Raw genomic sequence first — 17,276 nt, 5'->3', positions numbered from 1 at the left:
ATGGGTGAGATTCTCAATGATTACTTTGCATTGGTGTTCACCGAGAAGAGGGACATGAGATTAGAGAGAGAAGTTTGTTTACTCTGGATCACATTGACATAAGGAAGTAAGATGTGTTGAATAGGCTAAAGGATATTAAGGTGGACAAATCCCCAGGACCAGATTGGATCTATCCCAGATTGCTGAGGGAGGCAAGAGAGGAAATAGCTGGGGCCCTGACAGATACCTTTGTGGCATCCTTAAACACAGGTGAAGTGCCGGAGGACTGGAGGGTTGCTCATGTTATCCTCCCATATAAGAAGGGTAGTAGGGATATTCCAGGTAACTACAGACCAGTGAGCCTGACGTCAGTGGTGGGAAAGTTGCTGGAGAAGGTACTGAGGGATAAAATCTATTTAAATTTGGAAAAGAATGGGATTATCATTGATAGGCAACGTGGTTTGTGATGGGATGTCGTGCCTTACCAACTTAATAGAGTTCTTTGAGGAAGTGACCAAGTTGATAGATGAAGGAAGGGCTGTAGATGTTATATAAATGGACTTTAGTAAGGCGTTTGATAAGGTTCCCCTTGGTCAACTAATGGAGAAAGTGAAGTCACATGGTGTGCAGGGTGTTCTAGCTAGGTGGATAAAGAACTGGTTGAGCAACAGGAGACAGAGAGTAGTAGTTGAAGGGAGTTTCTCGAAATGGAGAAAGGTGACCAGTGGTGTTCCACAGGGGTCAGTATTGGGTCCACTGTTGTTTGTAATATAAAAATGTCTGGAAGAGGGCACTGTTGGTCTGATCAGTAAGTTTGCAGATGACACGAAGATTGATGGAGTAGCAGAAAACATAGGGGACTGTCAAAGTATACAGGAGAATATAAATAGACTGGAGGGTTGGGCAGAGAAGTGGCAAATGGAGTTCAATTCAGGAAAATGTGAGGCGATGCATTTTGGGAAGTCTAATTCTCGAGTGAATTATACAGTAAACGGAAGAGCCTTGGGAAAAGTTGATGGGCGGAGAGATCTGGGAGTGCAGGTCCATTGTACCCAGAAGGTGGCTGCATAGTTGGATAGAGTGGTCAAGAGGGCATATGGTATGATTGCCTTTGTTGGAGAGGGTATTGAGTATAAGAGCTGGCAGGCCATGTTAAAATTGTACAAGACATTGGTTAGGCCGCATTTAGAATACTGTGTGCAGTTCTGGTCGCCACATTACCAAAAGGATATGGCTTTGGAGAGGGTGCAGAGAAGGTTTACAAGAAAGTTGCCTGGTATGGAAGGTGCTGGCTATGAAGAGAGGTTACGTAGGTTAGGATTGTTTTCATTAGAAAAAAGGAGGTTGATGGGGAACCTGTCTGAGGTTTACAAAATCATGAAGGGTATAGACAGGGTAGATGGAAATAAGCTTTTTTTTCCCAGGGTGAGGGATTCAATAACAAGAGGTCACACGTTCAAGGTGAGAGGTGAAAAGTTTAAGGGGGATACACGCGGCAAATACTTCACACAGAGGGTGGTAGGTGGAATGTTTTGCCAGCAGAAGTAGCAGAGGCAGGCACAGTAGATTCATTTAAGATGCGTCTGGACAGATGCATGAGTAGGTGGAGAAGAGAGGGACACAGATGCTTAGGAATTGGGTGACAGGTTTAGACAGTAGATTTGGATCGGCTCAGGCTTGGAGGGCCAAAGGGCCTGTTCCTGGGCGGTAAATTCTCTTTGATCTTTGTTCTTTCTTTATTTCAAGTGTGGTCTAACCAGGGTTTCAGGGAGCTGCAGCAAAACCTCGCAGCTCTTAAGCTCAATCTTAAGCTTAATGAAAGCCAAAACAACATAGGCTTTCTTAGCATCTGTATCAACTTTGAGGGATTTACGGACCCCAAGATCCTGCTGTTCCTCCACACTGCCAAGAATCCTGTCTTTAACCCTGTATTTAACATTCAAATTTGACCTTCCAAAATGAATCACTTCACATTTATCCAGGTTGAACTCCATCTGCCACTTCTCAGCCCAGCTCCGCATCCTGTCAATGTCTTGTTGTAGCCTGCAACAGCCCTCGACACTATCTACACCACCAACCTTTGTGTCATCAGCAAACTTACTAACCCACCCTTCCACTTCTTTATCCAAGTCATTTATAAAAACTACAAAGAACAGAGGCCCACGAATAGATCCCTACTGGACACCACTGGTCACCAACCTCCATGCTGAGTATTTTCCATCCACTACCACTCGCTGTCTTCTTTTGGCCAGCCAATTCTGTATCCAGGCAGCCACATTTCCCTGTATCCCATACCTCCTAACTTTCTGAATGAGCCTACTGTGGGGAACCTTATCAAATGCCTTACTGAAATCCACATATACCACATCCACTGCTCGACCTTCGTCAATTTGTCTCATTGCATCCTCAAAGAACTCAATAAGGTTTATGAGGCATGACCTGCACCTCACAAAGCCATGGTGACTATCTTTAATCAAACTATGCTTTTCCAAATAGTCATAAATCTCAGAATCCTTTCCATTACCTTGTTTACCACAGATGTAAGACTGACTGGTCTGTAATTCCCAGGGATTTCCCTTTTCCCTTTCTTGAACAGAGGAACAAAATTCACCTCCCTCCAATCATCCCGTACTACTCCAGTGGAGAGTGAGGATGCAAAGATCATTGCCAGAGGCACAGGAATCTCATTCCTCACTTCCTGTAGTACCCTTGGATATATCTGGTTCAGTCCTGGGGCCTTATCTTTCTTGATACTTGCCAGAATTTCCAACACATCCAATTCCTTAATATCAATTTGTTCAAGCCTATTAACTTGGTCCACAGTGTTCTCACTATCAACATGGTCCCTCTCTCTATTGAATACCGAAGCTAAAAATTCATTTAGGGCCTTCCCCCACCTCTTCAGACCCCAGGCACAAGTTCCCTCCACTATCCCTTATTGGCTCTATCCTCTCTCTGATCATTCTGTTATTCCTTACATAAATGTAGAAAACCTTTGGGTTTTCCCCAATCCTTCTCAGAGTCTAGATTAGAGTGGTGCTGGAAAAGCACAGCAGTTCAGGCAGCATCCGAGGAGCAGGAAAATCGATGCTTCGGGCAAAAGCCCTTCATCAGGAGTACAGGCAGAGAGCCTGCAGGGTGGAGAGATAAATGAGAGGAGGGTGGGGGTGGGGAAAAAGTAGCATAGAGCACAATAGGTGAGTGGGGGAGGGGATGAAGGTGATAGGCCAGAGAGGAGAGTGGAGTGGATAGGTAGAAAGGAAGATAGGCAGGTAGGACAAGTCATGGGGACAGTGCTGAGCTGGAAGTTTGGAACTGGGGTGAGGTGAGGGAAGGGGCAATAAGGAAACTGTTGAAGTCCACATTGATGCCCTGGGGTTGAAGTGTTCCGAGGCAGAAGATGAGGCGTTCTTCCTCCAGGCGTCTGGTGGTGAGGGAGCGGCGGTGAAGGAGGCCCAGGACCTCCATGTCCTCGGCTGAGTGGAAGGGGGAGTTGAAATGTTGGGCCATAGGGCGGTGTGGTTGATTGGTGCGGGTGTCCCGGAGATGTTCCCTAAAGTGCTCTGCGAGGAGGCGTCCAGTCTCCCCAATGAGGAGACCACATTGGGAGCAACGGATACAATAAATGATATTGGTGGATGTGCAGGTAAAACTTTGATGGATGTGGAAGGCTCCTTTAGGGCCTTGGATGGAGGTGAGGGAGGAGGAGTGGGCACAGGTTTTACAGTTCCTGCGGTGGCAGGGGAAAGTGCCAGGATGGGAGGGTGGGTTGTAGGGGGGCGTGGACCTGACCAGATAAGTTCAGCTTTTGCCCGAAATGTCGATTTTCCAGACTCTAGACTCTGGTTTCCAGCATCGGCCATCCTTGTTTTTACCTAATCCTTCCCACCAAGGTTTTCTCGTGCCCCGTCCTAACTCTCCTCAGTCCATTTTTGAATTCTTTCCGAACTACCCTGTAACCCTCTAAAGCTGTGCCAGATCCTTGCTTCCTTACCCTTAAGTAAGCTTCCTTCTTCCTCTTGACAAGAAGCTCTTCTTCTCTTGTCATCCGTGGCTCCTTCATCTTGCCATTCCTTGCCTGTTTCGGTGGGACAAAGTTATCCAAAACTTGCAACAATTGCTCCTAAACAGCCTCCACATTTCTGTTGTGCATTTCCCGTGGAACAGTTGTTCCCAGTTTATATTCTACAATTTATACACCACAGCTCCTGCCTAATAGCTGTATAATTTCCCCTCCCTCAGTTAATTACCTTCCCATACTGTCTATTCCTAACCCTCTCCATGGCTATGGGGAAGGTGAGGCAGTTGTGGTCACTGTCACCGAAATGCTCTCCTGCTGAGAGATCTGACACCTGGCCTGGTTCATTGCCTAGCACCAAATCCCACATGGCCTCCCCCCTAATTGGCCTATTGACATATTGAGGAGAAAGTGAGGACTGCAGATGCTGGAGATCAGAGCTGAAAAATGTGTTGCTGGAAAAGCGCAGCAGGTCAGGCAGCATCCAAGGAGCAGGAGAATCGACGTTTCGGGCATGAGCCCTTCTTCAGGAATATTGAGTCAGGAATCCTTCCTGGACACACCTGACAAAATCGGCTCCATCCAGACCATCTACACTAACGAGATTCCAATCAATATTGGGGAGGTTGAAGTCACCCATAACAACAACTCTGTTACATCTGCCCCATTCCAAGATCTGCTGTCTAATCTGTTCTTCCATCTCTCTGCTGCTATTCAAGGGTCTATAGAAAACACCCAATAAAGTGACTGCTCCTTTCCTGTTACTGACTTCCACCCATGCTGACTCAGTAAACAAACCCTCCTCAACAACCTCCTTTTCTGCAGCTGTGATGCCCTCTCTAATTAACAATGCTACTCCCCCTCCTCTTTTCCCCCTCCCTGTGTTTTTTTTAAAGATCTAAACCCTCAAACATCCAGCAACCATTCCTGCCCCTGTGAAATCATGTCTCTGTTATAGTCACAACATCGTAGTTCCAAGTGCTAATCCATGCTCTAAGTTCATCACTTTTATTCCTGACACTCCTTACATTGCAACAGACATATTGTAACCCTTCTCTTTTCTCTATCATTTGTATATTCTTCCTGATAACTACCCTCCTCCTCTGATCTGTACCTGTGGTTCCCAACCCCCTGCCAAACTAGTTTAAACCCTCCTGAAATGTTCTCGCAAATCTCCTGCCCAGGATATTGGTACCCTTCCAGTTTAAGTGTAACCCATCCTTCATGTATAGGTCCCACCTTCCCCAGAAGGTATCCCAATGGTCTAGGAGCCCTCCCTCCTGCACCAGCCCTGTAGCCACGTGTTTAGCTGCATTTGCTCCCTGTTCCTCACCTCACTAGCATGTGACACCAGTCATAATCCTGAGACTACTACTCTGCTTGACCTGCTTTTTAGCTTCCAATCTAACTCCCTGAAATCACCTTTTGGATCCTCATCCCTTTTCCTAGCTATGTCATTGGTACTAATGTGCTTCATGACTTTAGGCTGCTCACTCTCCCTCTTCAGAATCTTGTAGACGCGATCAGACACATCCTGGACCCTGACAACAGGGAGGCAATATACCTTCTGGGAGACTCGTTAGCGAACACAGAATCTCCTGTCCGTTTCTCCAACTATTAAGTCTCTTGCTGCTAACACTTTTCTGTTCTCCCCCCTTTCCTTTTGAGCCACAGAGCCAGGCTCAGTGCCAGAGACCACTGCTTCAACACCCAGGATGGTAAGCTTCCTGTTGCATTGCCCTTTTGTTTCCCCTTTTCTCTTCCAGTTTTGTCTCTGGGATACGGCATTAAGTTGTTGACGTTCTGCCATGTTGCTTTGTGACTTCACATTATTCTGCTTTGTGGTAAGGTCTGCTCACTTTAATTCTCGAGCCAGAGGAGGGGGGGGGGGGGGTCACATAATTCTGCATTGTTTGCTCAAACCTAATGTTCAGGACACAGGTGACTACTGTCGCTGACTTTATTTCATCCCATCATTCTGAAATTGAGCTGGCTATGTGGAGATTGTGAGCTGCTTTTGAAATTCCACTACGTTGTCAAAGTCATTTGACATGAAACAATCTGGCTGCCAGAGATGGATCCTGTCAGTTTCTATTCCAAAGAATAACTGCTGTTCCCACAGATTGAAGGTGAATCTGGGCTTATTGTTTGTGGTGTAATAAAGTTGCTTTTTCTTCCTTTCTTCTTTTATACACAACCTCGTCACTGTCAATAAACATATTCTCTTTTTTAAATATTATCACTAATATTATCATTTAAATTGTTTTCGAATGAGTATATTGACTTCACCAGTGTATTGAATGAGATTATTGTTTAGCACATTACCAGGTATCATTACTCATTCCTGAACTGTAGCTCCAAACTCCAGACATCTCCTGGAGCTGGTGGCGTAGTGGTAATGCCACTGGACTAGTATTCCAGAACACCATGCTCACTCTTCTCTGGGGAATAGCTTCAAATCCCAACATGCCAGCTGGTGAAATTTGAATTCAACACAAAAGAAATATGGCATTAAAATCTAGCCTAATTGATTGTTGTAAAAATCCATCTGATTTACTAATGACCTTTAGGGAAGGAAATCAGTCCGATATGTGGCTCCAGCCGCACAGCAATGCAGTTGACTTGTAACTGCTTGCTGGGTTATGAGGAGTGGACAATAAATATGAGTTTATCACTTTAGATGTACCTGGGCAATTTTCCACATTGTCAGGCAGATGCTAGTGTTGTGATTGTACTGGAACAGTTTGATTAGGGGAGCAGCAAGTACAGGAGCACAAGCCTTCAATACTATTGCCAGAATGTTGTCAGGGCCCATTGTCTTTGCAGTATCCAGTGTCTTCAACAGTTTCTTGGTATCATGTGGAGTAAATTGAATTGACTGAAGACGGGTATCTGTGATGCTGGGAACCACTGAAGCAGACTGAGCTGAATCATCCACTTGGCACTTCTGTTTGAAAATTGTTGCAAATGCTTCAGCCTTATAGATACATAAAATCCTGCAATAGAGAAGCAGCCCTTTGACCAATCAAACGTGTATTGCCAAAAGTATACCACTGGTTCCACTTTCCTGCACTGCGCCCATAGCCTTGAATGTTAAAACACTTCAAATGCTCATCCAAGCACATTTTAAAGGTTGCGAGGTTTTCTGCCTCATCTACCCTCCCAGTCAGTACATTCCAGACCCCAACCACCTTTTGGGATTTTCCTCTTGTTGGTACCCTCACCACCTGTCACAGATGGAGTTTAGCAGCCGTCCCCTTTAGGACCCGACCAGCTCGATCAGTAGTACTGCTGCTGAGCCACTCTTGGTGGTGAATATTGTAGGACTGCCCAGGTACATCTATTTCACAAAAAGCAGGACAAATCCAACCCAGCCAACTACCGCCCCATCAGTCTCCTCTCGATCCTCAGTAAAGTGATGGAAGGGGTCATCCACAGTGCTATCAAGCAGCACCTGCTCAGCAATAACCTGAAGCCACGGAACTTCATTGGAGTCTGGATTCAATGTTCAGGATTCCCAGGACAACTCTCTTCTTACTGTATCCCACAGTTACTTGACTAGTCTGTGAGACAGCTCTCCTATTTTTGGCACTAGCCTCCAGATGTTTTTACATTAGATTACTTAGTGTGGAAACAGGCCCTTCAGCCCAACAAGTCCACACCGACCCACCAAAGCGTAACCCACCCAGACCCATTCCCCTACTGACTGTTTCCACACTGTAAGTAATCTAATGTTATTAAGGAGGACTTTGGAGAGTTGTGATTGCCATTTCTAATGCCTTTTCCATCCAGTAGCATTACTTTTTTGACACTTTTAAGTGCTTTAATACATCTGAGAGATTTGCTGGGACATTTCAGGGAGCAGTTAAGAGTCAACCATATTTCAGATTAATGTGTAGACCAGACCAGGTAAGATGAACCAGATGAGATTTTACAAAAATCAACAGTGGCTTCATGGTCACCATTAGACTTTAATTCCATAAGACCGTAACATGTGGGAGCAGAAGTAGGGCATTCAGCCCATCAAATCGGCTCCACTATTCAATGAGATTATGGCGGATTTGGTAATCCTCAAATTCACCTTCCTGCTTTTTTCTCCACAACGCTTGATTTCCTGACTGATTAAAAATCTGTCTTTCAGCCTTGAATATGCTTAATGACCCTCTCTCGACAGCCGTCTGCGGTAAAGAATTCCACAGGTTGACTACTCTCTCTGAGAAAACAGTCTCTTCTCATCGCTCTTTTAAATATGTGACCCCTTATTCTGAGATTATGCCTTCTCAACCTCAATTCTTTCAAAACAGAAAACAACCTTGCTGCATCAACCCTGTCAACCCATCCAAGTCTTTAATATATGTATATTGTAAATAACTGGCACTAACACTGATTCCTATGGCCAGTTACAGGTTGCCATCTTGAAAATCCAAGCAGGAGATGACTGAAACAGAGAATGAGAATTTTAATAAAGGTCAGCTCAATATTTCAGTAAATTATCTGCTCAGTTTTAACATTTGTAAGTGTGTACTACTCTCTCTGTAAGGCAAGATCTGGATCAATAAAAACGTCTATCAGTCCTGCTTCTTTAATATCACATTCCCACACCCTTCCCCATCACATGAGACCACCATCCAATAAGGGTCAGGCCTGTGGATCTGAAAACATCCAATGCAGTTCAGAGGGGAGGAGGGGAAGCTGCACGCAGCCATTGGGGATTAGGGGTGTACCCGAGGTAATATTAAGATAATGAGGTTTCTTTCAATCCACTGCTTTGTGCATGAGACAGCTGTGGAATCCATAATCTCATTTTTCTTGTTTTTACACCTGAACAAGGAAAACTGTAATTTAAATGGATAAAATCATGAAATGGTTATCTCACAGAAGGAGGCTATTCAGCCCATCTTCTCAGCACCCAATCTCTGCAAAGGCAGCTCAGCTAATCCCACTCCCTCACATCTTTCCCCAAAACAAATAGTTGTTTTCCAATGCCTGTACAATTCTCTTTGGATACAATCTCAGACAGTGCGTTCCAGACCCTAACCACTTGAGAGTACCTGACCCTATCACACTCCCAGACAGCAATTAAGCTGTTATGATTAACTCTTGATGGTCTGCTGTGAAGATATAATTTTTAAAGCCCATCAGTACTGGAATTCTGTTCACTAGTGAGCAATGGAGGCTGTGTAAATGAATGTATTTAAAGCTGAGATTTTGGATCGTTAACAGTCAAGGGTTATAAGCAGCAAGCAGGAAAGTGGAGGAAGATCTCTATCAGAAAAGCTATGGTCTTAGTGAATGGTCGACCACAGCAAGGTCAAGTAACCTCCCTTTTCCTAATACTTGTGTTCTCGTGATTTCAAACATCACAGTCAAATCTCCCCTCATTCATCTCCTCTTTAATGAAACTTTCTCAGCTTCTTGAATCTGTCCTCTTCACTGAAGTTCCTTATCCTGGAACCATTCCTGTAAATCTATTCTGCATTCTGTCTAATCCCTTCAAAGTCGGACACAATACCCCAGCCATAGAACATAGAACATTCCAGCGCAGTACAAGTCCTTCGGCCCTTGATGTTGCGCAGACCTGTGAAACCAATCTGAAGCCTCCTCTATCCTACACTATTCCATTTTCATCCATATCAAAGACCATTTAAATGCCCTTAACGTTGATGAGTCTACTACTGTTGCAGGCAATGAGTTCCATGCCCCGAATACTCTCTGAGTGAAGAAACTACCTCTGACATCTGTCCTATATCTATCATCCCTCAATTTAAAGTTATGTCCCCACGTGCTAGCCATCACCATCCGAGGAAAATGGCCACGGCTAATCCTGTGTTAAAAACTCTTTGTTTTTGTACTCCATTCCTCCAATTGTAAAGCTGAGGATTTTGTAAGCTTTATTGACCACTCACCCAGTCTGGCCTGTTACCTCCAATGAAGTGTGTCATAGAGTCATAGAGATGTACAGCATGGAAACAGATCCTTTGGCCCATCCCGTCCATGCTGACCAGATATCCCAACCTAATCTAGTCCCACCTGCCAGCACCTGGCCCATATCCCTCCAAACCCTTCCTATTCATATACCCATCCAGATGCCTTTTAAATGTTGCAATTGTACCAGCTTCCACCACTTCCTTTGGCAGCTCATTCCATACATGCACCACCCTCTGTGTGAAAAAGTTGCCCCTTAGGTCTCTATTATATCTTTCCCCTCTCACCTTAAACCTATACCCTCTAGTTCTATACACCCCATCCCCATGAACAGACCTTGTGTATTTACCCTATCCATGCCCTTCATGATTGTATAAACCTCTATAAGGTTACCCCTCAGCCTCCGATGCTCCAGGGAAAACAGCCCCAGTCTGTTCAGCCTCTCCCTATAGCTCAAACCCTCCAACCCTGGCAACATCCTTATAAATCTTTTCTGAACCGTTTGAAGCTTCCCTCTGCTCCTATGTACCATTTGGAATGGTACTGTTTATTTTGTATGGTCAGTCCAAGTTCTTCCTACTAAAATGAATCAGTTCACACTGCTCTTCACAGTTCCCAAATCCACTCTATTCCCCATCCTTCTCTCGTCCAATTCCATTTCCTGGTTTCTCCTCTCGCTCCTCAATCTCTTAAATGACACTTTCCCTCCCATTCTCCTGCCCCCCACTCTCCAAACCAAATCCCTTTGGATTTTCTTTTAGCAACTCAGTGTCTTGCTGTGCCAGTTCAGAGGACAGCAAAAACCTGAAACATCGATTCTCCTGCCCCTCGGATGCTGCCTGACCTGCTGCGCTTTTCCAGCACCTGCAGTCCTCACTTTCGCCCATTTCAGGGGACAGTTAAGACTAAGTCACGTTGCTGTGGCTCTGGAGTCATATGTAGGCCCAGACCAGTTAAGGGGGCAGATTTGCTTTCCTAAAGGGCATTGGTGAACCAGGTAGGTTTTTATAACAATCAATTCATGGTTGCCATGGCTGGCTCCGGCTTTAAAGTCCAATCTTATAGATTTCTTATTATGTATTAATCGGACATGGGAGGGTCGCAGTCTGGGCCAGCATTTACTGCCCATCCCTAAATGCCCTGAGAAGATGATGGTGAGCTGCTGCAGTCCGTGTCATCTAAAGATGTCCACACTACTGTCATGGAGGAAGTTGCAGAATTTTGTACCATAACAGTGAAGAAACAGTGATACAATTCCCAGTCAACATGGTGTGTGGCTTGGAGGAGAACTGGAAGTGGTGATTATTAAACCCCATCAGGTGCCCTGTTAGGATTCGATCTGGGTTTCCGGCGCATTAGAGTTGATCTCCAGATTTCTGGTCAAGTGGCAAAACCATTATTGTTACCTTGGACATGTCAGACTTGTGTCTTGTAAATGGTGAACAGGCTTTGGGGAGACATGTATTGAGTTAATCACTGCTGTATTCCCACCAGCTCGGAGTTGCAGGTTCTCAACCATTGAACCCCTTCTCTGGAAGGAACACTGAGGCTCCTGATTAAGATCTCTTTTTGACATTAATGTCATTTACTCGTTCTCTCACCTGCCACTCCTATAACCGACACTCTTGTGTGCTGGAGTTTTCTTCCATATAAGGTATGGAATGTGGAGTGTCTCTGCAGTTTCTGTTGGGGCAGGTTCCTGCCCTCAGGGTTCTCTCTGTCTCACACACTCTGCCTTCCTGTATGTCTCACTGGCCCGTGCTCAGGCTTGTCTCAGACTCTCCAACTTTTCAGCGTGTGCCTCTAACTGTTTTTACAATTTTTCCGGAGTGGTCGGTTTGCTGGGATTGGAGGAGGTATTGGGGTGATGAGAAACAGGGGTGGGGGTTTGTTAAGGAAAGATTGAGTGGAATTAGTTGGATGGGAAGAGGTGTGAGGAGTTGGTGTTGCGTGAACCATGTGAGTGGGAGAAATGACAAGAGACAAAGACTGAACTGAACTAAACTGAATCCAAGGTTGCCTATACCTTTAAGGACATGCCTGCATGTCTCCTTTAAGGTTCCTGTTCCTTGAAGATCATAGAGTACATACAAACATATGATAAACCCATCAGACATAGGAGCAGAATTAGGCCATTTGGCCCATCAATGGCTCTGCAATTCCATCATGGCTAATATGTTTCTCAATCCCATTCCCCAATAGAAATTGAAGTTAAGTGGTCTGCAGTTTAAGGACCATTCGGTCCATCACATCTGCTCCGCTATTTGATTATGTCTGACATGTTTCTCAACCCCACTCTCCTGCCTTCTCCCCATAACCCTTGATCCCCTTACCTATCTATCTCTGTCTTAAATTGAGTGCCTTGGTCTCCACAGCCCTCTGTGGCAATGAATTCCAGACTACCACCCTCTAGCTGAAGAAATTCCTCCTCATCTCAATTCTTTCATTGTCCTTTCATTCTGAGGCTGTGTCCTTGGGCCCTAGTCTCTTCTCTATCCAGGCCACTCAGCATTTCGTAAGCTTCAATCCAGTCCCCTTCATTCTTCTAAACTCTATTGAGTACACACCCCAGAGTCCTCAACCTTCTTCATATTGATAAGCCTTTCATCCCCAGGATCATTCTTGTAAATCTCCTCTGGATCCTCTCCAAGGCCAGCACATCCTTCCTTAGATAGGGAGTCCAAACCTTTTCACAATATTCCAAAAACAGTCTGATCAGAAACCTTATACAGCCTCAGCAGTATATCTCTGCCCTTGTATTCTAGCCCTCTTGAACTGAATTCTAACCAGTCAGGGTTGAGTTGCCAATCCTGGACCCCATTTACCTTCCTAACCACCAACTGAACCTGTTATTAACCTTAACAGAATCCTGAACTAGGATTCACAATCCTGAGGGTCATGACTGTTGCTAGATAAATGCGAGGTTCATTCTCCATATCAAGGATTTATTTGATCTTTTGCAAAATCATTTCTTTCAGTTTCAAATCTGCTGAAAAGTCTGATAACATGGAATGTTAGCTCTGTTTCCCTCTCCACACACACTCCCTGACTTTCATTTTGATATAGATTTCCATCATCTGCATTGGTTTGCTCTTGTTTAAATGTTTCAAAAAGTTCACTAGTGAGGGTCTGAAACTGCTGGTGCCATGTAACTTGAATTTTCAGAAAGCCACACACTTCCATGGTTTGGATCCAGAAAGACCTAACTTGATGCACTGCCTGTGAAATACTAACTGAGGGATTTGCTGGTTGTCTGAGTGTTGAAATTGGAGAAACTCCCAGTTGGCTCCAACAGGAAGTCCACTCTGTGAGTGGGTTTGACTGGAATCAAAATGTGTCATTAGACATTGCTTTTACAGGTGTTGTTCGGATCTCTGACTGTCAACGTGAGAAGCAATTATATTTTCCTCATTCTGATGGACGATATTGAAAAGGAGTTGTCCACAGGCAACCTTTTTGTCTGTGATCTACTTACAAGGGTTGAGTTGCCAAAGCTGGACCCCAGCGCTTCCCAACAGATTTATCAACTGGACACTTTCTCCCTTTCACCAGTGAGACGACAGTTCTGGCCAAAGGGATAGAGTGTGGATGGTGCAGTTTCTTGACTGCACGCAATGAAAATACCTCACATTTCTATAATAACCAAGTGCTTTGATAAGTGTGTAAGCAGACTAAAACTGACTCCAAGCCAGAGAGGAGATTTTGGCATGTGTTACTAAAACCTTCGTAAGAGGTAATGGTTATTAGAAGGCACTTTCCACAAGGACAAAGATTCAGAGAGACCAGTTTAAGAAGGACATTCTACTGGGATGTACTGGGACGATAGCAGAAGGCACTGCTGCCACCTGGTGGTTTTAAGAGTCAAGAACGAATAACAAAATGGCATTGCAGGAATGTGGGAATGGTGGATTGCTTAATTGTCTGTTCCACAAGATTATAGGTGGCCAGATTATCTGGGCTCATTGTACCCTATGCATGGAGCTTGTGAGACAGTAAGGTTTTTGGTGTGGTTGCATGCAGTTTTGAAATGGAGTATAGTTAGCATTTGCTGAAAATGTGTTGCTGGAAAAGCGCAGCAGGTCAGGCAGCATCCAAGGAGCAGGAGAATCGATGTTTCGGGCATGGAGAATGGCTCATGCCCGAAACGTCGATTCTCCTGTTCCCTGGATGCTGCCTGACCTGCTGCGCTTTTCCAGCAACACATTTTCAGCTCTGATCTCCAGCATCTGCAGTCCTCACTTTCCCCCCCATAGTTAGCATTTGGTCAAGCTTGAATGCAGTCAGTAATGGGGTCCTGCCTACATGATGTCATTGATTGGCACCGCCCTCCTTTGCTGCAATTTATTTTAAAGCAGTTAGCTGATGTAATCTGGTCACTTTCCCACTGACCCCATTCCCGCTATTGGGGTTTTCAAAACCAGTTCAGGGGTCTTCTCCACTATTTCCTCATGATATTGCCTCTTTAAAGGTGTGTGCTCAAGCCATTGTACAATGCATCTGGTCTGCTATAACAACTAGCCTGAACTAATTATCTCATGAGTTATCCATAGATAAATCTTTCACAGTGCCTTGAAGTCTCCCATTTCCCACAGGAGTTGAACTTTTGGCTCACACCCTGTACATCAAGTTACATTGAAATTGCAATACAGCACCACTCATTCTGTTTCCTCTGTGTCAAACTCTATATTGAAACAATTGCTGTTGTCATCAGCTATTACATATTGCATCTGCTTCTTTGCTCTGTAAATTAAAGCTATTGACTGATGTACTTGCGACTTTTGGCCATTTCATAATAACATCAATAAGGTGTCAGGACCTTCATTGACCCTGCTTGCAATTGATAATGACTTGTTTCACCAGCAGGTCAGTAATGGAGACCTCCTGCTGTATCATGTTGCCAACCTGTTGGTCTGTTTCACTGTACAATGCTGTCTCAAAGGAATTGTGGTACTTTAAGAATGCATGAAATCATTCTATGAAATCGCCCTATTTGGACAACCTCCCTAGGATGCCAGACTGTGCTCTGATCCATGTGACTGTAGAATATTTTCAGGTGATGTTGACAAAACTCCGGTAACAGTGTAATAGTAGACTGAATGAAGGATGTGGTTGTAGTGAGTTGCTTGCTGCTGAATATTTCCTCCCTTGATCAGATCCTTGACAGCCTTTGTGTCTTGCTCAGTCCCAAATGGGATATCCTGCTACAATATTGTTTGTTTACTTCTCCTCTTACACCTAATACTCCTTCCTACTTTCCTTTACTTCTATTGCAAACTAACCCTAACCTTCTCAGATATTTCTGGAGTACTCTCCTTGCTGGCTTGTGTGTACCAACTAGCAACTCCCCTCTTCTTTCCTATTGCTCTGTGACCTGCCTCCATGCAGATGTTCTGACCTGAGCCTGTGGCCATCTATGTCCTGAAGACCCTCTCCATTCTGCTACCAGTGGCAAAGCTTCCACCTGTATAATTTGTATTGTATTGTGTCTGAGTCTCTCCCCCTCACTTCCCCATGCCTCCACTTCCAAAACATACCCCTTCAAACCAGTCTTTTGGTCATCATTCTAAATCCCCACATGCAAATTTTTTTCGAGACATTTGAAGAGCTTTTGTTGTATTTTCTAGCCACATAAATACAGCTTGTTATCAGCTCTTTTCAGGCAGGCAGGGAAGGGGAAATGACTATCTGGAAGACCGATGAATACTGATATCGACTCTCTATCCAACTGCTTATCGCTGTTACTATAGGAATGAAGCATTGGCAGAAAGCTGTTGGAGATTGTGTACTTTGCTTGTGGCAGTTTGCATTGTAATCAAACTGCCAGCCATGAATTCTGACTTTACTGATGTTTAAGCACTTCTAAGTTACTGATCACAACAAAAGAAACATAATTTCCTGTCCTTAATAAAAACAATAAATGGTAGCCTTTTGCCCATAAGGATATGTGGGAGAATCGTGCTGAAGGCTTGATATTTAAAGCTCCTTTAAAAATGTCCCAAAGAACGCAAGTACAATTAACAATTTTGAATTGTGGCATGTATTTGTGTAAGACTGTGGTACTGTCACTGTGCTAGTAATCCAGAAACCCACCTCTGTGTTGTGAGGACTGGGCTTCAAGTCCCAAAACTGCAGCTGGTGAAACTTTGAATTTGTTTAATAAAAACTGAAATTATTAAACTAAGTGATGATGACCATGAGACTATTGATTGTTGAAAGTAATTCAACTGGTTCACTAATGCGCTTTGGGGCATGAAATCTGCCATTGTTGCCTGGTTTGACCTGTATGTGTCTTCAGAGCAATAGGAGTATTGTTGATTCTGGATCACTCTCTGAGACGGGCCGCGTGAGCCACTCTGTACCAGAACAGTTAGTGATGGACAACAAATGCTGGCCTTGCAAGTGATGTTCCAAATCCATGAAAGAATAATAATTTTAAAAGCCATGTTGTGCTCAGCAAGATGGGCAGCACGGTGGCACAGTGGTTAGCACTGCTGCCTCACAGCACCAGAGACCCAGGTTCAAATCCCACCTCTAGCGACTGACTGTGTGGAGTTTGCACGTTCTCCCCGTGTCTGCGTGGGTTTCCTTCGGGTGCTCCGGTTCCCTCCTATAGTCCAAAGATGTGCAGGTCAGGTGAATTGGCCATGCTAAATTGCCCGTAATGTTAGGTAAGGGGTAAATGTAGGGGGATGGGTGGGTTGCTCTTCGGCGGATCGGTGTGGACTTGTTCGGCCGAAAGGCCTGTTTCCACACTGTAAATAATCTAATCTAATCTAATCAAGATACTGTTCAGTGATTGATGCTAATTGTTCCAACCGTGACAAAATGATCTGGCTGATTCACTTGAGGCAGTGGGCTGCAATGGGACAGCAGAGGGAAGTGTTTCTCAGGAGAAAGTGGGGACTGTGAATGTTTCTCACACCTCTTTGTGTGCATTTCTGTCTAACCATGAAAAGTTGGTGTTGTATAAAGAAATATTATTATTTTGACGGTTTTCGGACTGTATGGAGCAAATGTCATCACATCATCAGTTGACAGAAAGCCAAAGGTGAAGCTGTTTGTACTGATCCTAAAAAAGGAGTCACCCTGAATGTCTCCTTAGAGTCAGAGAATCATAGAAATGTACAGCACAGAAACAGACCCTTCGGTCAAACTCGTCCATGCCGACCAGATATCCCAAACTAATCTAGTGCCATTTGCCACCACTTGGCCGTTATCCCTCCAAACCTGAAGAAGGGCTTATGCCCGAAACGTCGATTCTCCTGTTCCCTGGATGCTGCCTGACCTGCTGCGCTTTTCCAGCAACACATTTTCAGCAGCTTCCTATTCATACACCCATCCAACTGCCTCTTAA

At 44.5% G+C, this 17,276-nt stretch overlaps 1 long non-coding RNA gene across 1 annotated transcript in view; it reads left to right on the top strand.

The window, feature by feature from the left end:
- The window catches only part of LOC148150499 (uncharacterized), a 171,391-nt gene extending 159,890 nt beyond the window's left edge, over nt 1–11,501 (top strand). Inside the window, exon 3 of the long non-coding RNA XR_015756873.1 lies at nt 11,417–11,501. This is a non-coding gene — a long non-coding RNA (uncharacterized LOC148150499). The remainder of the gene's footprint in view (nt 1–11,416) is intronic.
- Nucleotides 11,502–17,276: the final 5,775 nt, after the last annotated feature.

This window comes from Chiloscyllium plagiosum, unplaced genomic scaffold, assembly GCF_037043375.1.
Source record: "Chiloscyllium plagiosum isolate Xiang-an unplaced genomic scaffold, Cpla_swu_hap1 HiC_scaffold_4, whole genome shotgun sequence".
NCBI classification, from domain to species: Eukaryota; Metazoa; Chordata; class Chondrichthyes; order Orectolobiformes; family Hemiscylliidae; genus Chiloscyllium; species Chiloscyllium plagiosum.
Note: the sequence above shows the minus strand (reverse complement) of the source record. Positions and strands in the feature narration are given on the sequence as shown.